This window comes from Monopterus albus, unplaced genomic scaffold (genome assembly GCF_001952655.1).
Source record: "Monopterus albus unplaced genomic scaffold, M_albus_1.0 scaffold14.1, whole genome shotgun sequence".
Classification (NCBI taxonomy): domain Eukaryota; kingdom Metazoa; phylum Chordata; class Actinopteri; order Synbranchiformes; family Synbranchidae; genus Monopterus; species Monopterus albus.
Genome location: NW_018127894.1, coordinates 203,467 through 208,384, shown reverse-complemented (window position 1 = coordinate 208,384; position 4,918 = coordinate 203,467). Strand labels below are relative to the sequence as shown.

Below are 4,918 nucleotides of genomic sequence, written 5' to 3'. Positions count from 1 at the left end.
CTGAATACTTTCCGTACCCACTGTATATTACAATATTCTACTAAAAGAAAATGGTGCAATACATGCACCAGATGACATCAGTGAAGCTGAAATGTAAGATGTGGGGCAGTTTTTGTTTTCTTAATATTCATCATCAAGTGTCTCACTAACACTCAGTTTTAATGTTTTTCAGCTGTAACTCCTCCATATGCTTTTCTTTTACTGTGCATAACTCTTAAAAACTCAAATGTGCAGCAGCTATGCATTATTTGCGTAAAGCTATACCTAATTTTACACCTTTTCCAGTGTGAACACATATTACATACAAAACAACAACAATAAAAACTGGGACAGAGAACTGGGACACAGCTGATGTAAATGTGAGATTTGTCAGAATTTTTTACTGAGCTCAAAAGCCACAACTCTGCTTAACACCGTTCTTTTGAAAGAGAATGTACAAAGAAAAAAACCCCGCTAATTTCCCTCATTTATATTTACCCTTCAAATCTTCATCCTTTATATTTTATAATTTCCACCATAAGTATCTCTGAGCCACAATAATGCTACATATTGTAGCACCATCTGTCCATGGAGAACGCAACCTCCTGCAAATATGTTCCAGAGGTCAAACACTCCGCAAGAACAAATTTGTAAAAATTGAACTGAAAAGATTCCATTTGTCTCGCTGACCTTGCTCATTTTAGCTGTGCAGACTAATGCATGCCAGCTGGCAGCAAAACAACAAAAAAAAAGGCATGAAAAAAAAAAAGTAAATATGGGGTGAGACTGGAATTTAATTGAGGTCGAATACATTCAAGGTAACTGGAGTGAAAATGGAGCATCATTCCTCTCTCTTCAGAGTAGGATAGACTCAAGTTTTTTCTCTATTTAGCCAATGGCTCATTAGCTTCTCTGCTGTTGTAAGCATGTGCAAATTACATCATGTCCATTACTCCCATTGCTCAAGCTGCGACCTCCCCGTACGACTCCACCCAGCACTTCTCAGAAATGAATGGGCTAGGAACCAGGCTCGCAGCTATCTAGTTATTAGTTAATACATCAACCTTGTCATAGTGCTGTCTGAGGCTTTCATAAAGAAGACTGAAGAGCCTGCCGATATGATGTGGTCAGCTCAGTGCATGCATGCCTCACACTTTAGTTTAATATCTTATAAGATACAATAGGCACAATGCTCAGAGACTGAGCTGAATGCAGGAGAAACATACTGTATGCTCATGTTTGGACTGCTGTAACTAAATTATTTCAAACTTTACTGCCTCAAATTTGACAATGCTTGTATAAATCTGTCGCTCGTGCGTCCCACAAATCTATGGAAGTGCTCTACTAACGTGCTGGAGTGCCTTTTTAATCTTCTATCTTGATTTTTTTTCCATTACTATTGCATAAAAACCATGAATATGAGCATTATTATTTGTAAGTCATGTTCATTAATGCAGAGGTTAGGTAAAACCAACACTCTAAAGACCTCTCTGAACACAGCACATATCTGCTCCTCTACTTATGTTTAAAAAAAAAAAAACCTCATGGAGGCGATTTGAAATGACAACTCAGCTCCAGCTCCATTCATATAGCATGAATGTTTTCACCAGCTTTCTTAAAATTTGGATGTTGCATACAGAGGGTTTTAGGTTTTAATTCCACAGAGAAAAGACAAGAAAACAGAATCCACTTCAGTAAAAACAAGAACATTTACAATACATCTATTTTAGCTAATGTATAGACATCAAATGACAGAATACATATAATTGCTACTTCTTTAACAAAATGTACATGTAAATAACCTGCAATAATCCATGCAGATGTTATTTTACTACTAATAAAAGAAGTGGGTTACACCAGTTGTGTTAGCAAAAACAACTCCATTATAACCTCAGTGTTATATTACATGTAACTCACACACTTACACATTTCACAAGGACACTTAACCTGAAAATGAATAAGGGAAGTGCTTTACAACACAATGATAACTGTAAAACATGCACATGGAAAAAGAGAAAAAAAAAAGTTTTCATTGTAAGAAAGCACTTGAGGAAATGGCAACAAGTAGGAGAGTCAGGAGGAAATTAGTCACATGCTGCAGAGCGAAGAGGTGTCAAGGTGAAGTCAAAGGTCAGCTCAAAATTTAACAACTCCAAAACAGACTATAATTACCTTGACTGATCACAGCAGGAAAAAGAGCTAAAATAATGAGCGCACTTTATATAGATAGGAATAATGAAATTCAGATGTTCCACAGACCTCAAGACCAAAAACATTTTAATCAGGACTGTAGTTTTTAAATACACTTTCATATTACAGTAAGGTACCAAGAGAAAGGCTTCTGCTTCAGGTTCGAGAACAGATGAAACTACTTCCAAGAAAACTTTAGTGCTCAGAACATGGCATTAGTCCATTTAATGATCAATACAAGCTGTGTATGTATTCAAAAAAAGTTATTAAAAGAGCAGTTCAATATTTAAAAAAAATGTTTCTTTGCTTTGTCTTAATTGGTTTTAATGCTTATTGTTTTTCAATGCCATTAATGTTTCTCTCTGCCTATGTAAAGCACTTTGAATTGCCTGTGCACAAAATGTCCTACATAAATAAAGCTACCTTGCCTTGGCGTACAGAGCACTGTACACATTTGCTATATGAATAATTAACCCCATGAATACAAGTGTGCTGTAATAAAGGATACTTTTCTTGTTCAGGGATATTTTAAATCTCAAGGAAATGTAACTTTTAAGTAACATTTTGTCAAATCGACAGACTTCTAGTCAAGCCTTTGATTTTATTGTTTGTTTTTTTTTGTCAGTGTGTATTACAGTAGAAGGTGGCCTCAGTCAGATGTCATTATAGTGGCCCCAGTTTGTTAATTCCCTCTCCTCATTTTAGTGTGCCAAGGGTACCCACTTCAGCAGTGGCTGGATGTACATTAAGGTCTTATCTATTTAGCAAATTGCAAAACGAGGAGAAAAGGACAACAAAACCCCTTAGGACAAGCCACATAAAGGAGAAATTTGTGCTTTATTAAAAGTATTTTCAAACATTGTGGTCTACTTTTACAAGGGAAAAGACTGTTGCGACAACGTGGCTGGTTTTGCACATTGTTATGTGCGTCCGGTTTGTTTACCCATCTCTGTTAAGAGAGCAATGCACAGCTGTTTACACACTCTTTCTGTGACATGCATCCATCTGGATGGGACTAGGAAGCTGACAAAAATGTGCAAGGAAAACACTTGAATGAGGATTTATAAATAAGAGGAATCGTTCTTGGTGCAAACTGGCACACATCACACGCACAGTAACAACATGCACTGTGGTTAACTGATGGGAGAAGCAAACTTGTTAGTAAACTCGGCTATAACCAGAAAAGGAAAAAAAAAAAACTGTCTATAAAAGCATTGTTTCAACAGAAATACAAGTGTGCTGTCTGTCTGTCTCGAAAGTTTGACTAGTCTTTATGGAAGCCCAACATTATATATCCTCAATCACAGGTACTGATTCAAATACCGAATACTCAAATACTGCTTGTTTAATTAACATCACATAATTACATTTTTAATAGGATTCTGAAACGGGTGTGAGATCAGTCGATGGTGTTACTGTAGTAGTAGTTGTTGGAACTATACAGAAACACTGAGGCCACTGTTCATCTGTGTTACAGAGAGGAGTGTCAAATATCACATAACTATTTGTTCACAAGCAGGTAAAACGGTTTGTAAATGTATTAGCCGTCGCAGTTCTGCTTCTCCAACGGCCACCAGCTTACACAGGAGACACAAACACGACAATTAAGCTAGCGGTGCATAACTCACCTGCCTATGCTTGGACTTGGTCGGATTGTTGTTAATAGGGGCCCCGCTGTTGATAGTGGCCGCGCATTCTCCACCACGCACAGCTACAAGCTTTCGTTGTTCATTCAAAGAGTTTTAAATGACGACGGGGTTGGTCATCAAGCTAACAAGAAAATGATAATGCTAGCATTTAGCTGTCTAACGTCGTTAGCATTCAACTCAAACATGCGAGTGCACCTCTAAAATGTTTCTTCAAACTTTTTAGCTGGCAGAGGTGACATTTTACTGTACTGTCTTTGTTCTTTTCAACAACAAGCTGAAAATACCGATAATGGTGAAAATTGTGGCTGTGCTCGGCCAAAGGCGATGGCGCTAAAGAGGAAGAAGAAAAAGAAAAAATAACGGAAGCTTGTTTGACCGGTGACGAATGAGGCGTTTGAGGACATTCTGCCTAAAAGTAGCCTAAAATATTACGTAGCCAAGAAATAGTCTGCAAATCTAGTAGTGAATTAATCATTCATTCAAAAAGCATGATAATTAGTGACGTTTAGGCATGTTGTTGTGGTGGATTTGTTTCCAGTCTTTATGCTAAGCTAATGTGTTACTGCTTCATATTTACATACAGTATATGCAAACAAAGTGACAAACATTATTACCAAAATGCTGGACTATTCCTTTAGATTTGAAAAATCTCCTTAAAAACAAATGAACACAGGCCTATCCCTGAAAATTAATTGTACCCCATTTTTTTTCTCCCACTCTGCTCACACTTGCATTCATGGTGTTATTTATTCATAGAGAATGTGACTACAATCACCTTCCCTGTGAGCCATAAATGATTCATGGGAGCCTATAAGAGGGTGTATTCTCCATAATATACTCTACAACACAGCAGTGGGTATTCATCCAGTACAGTATGCTCTGGCTGAGAACAATGGAGTGTTTGTTGATAACCAAGTGCACAGCCTGAAGTAGCAAAAAACATCAGCAACATGACTTGCAGCAGAAGACAAAACTGCTACTCACAAACCACTGCTTCAGCAAAAAAATATAAAATAAAATCAGCCTGTAACCAAAAAAAAAGATGGAAGATGAACAAAAGGAAAACAGAGCTCTTCTTCAAGTTGTGAGTAAACAATTAA

The 4,918-nt window shown here is 37.2% G+C and overlaps 1 protein-coding gene across 1 annotated transcript in view; it reads right to left on the bottom strand.

The window, feature by feature from the left end:
• Positions 1-3,876, bottom strand: part of st6galnac5a (ST6 (alpha-N-acetyl-neuraminyl-2,3-beta-galactosyl-1,3)-N-acetylgalactosaminide alpha-2,6-sialyltransferase 5a) — a 68,943-nt gene extending 65,067 nt beyond the window's left edge. The window contains exon 1 of the mRNA XM_020591337.1: positions 3,798-3,876. The gene's annotated coding sequence lies outside the window, so the exon portion shown is untranslated. The remainder of the gene's footprint in view (positions 1-3,797) is intronic.
• Positions 3,877-4,918: the final 1,042 nt, after the last annotated feature.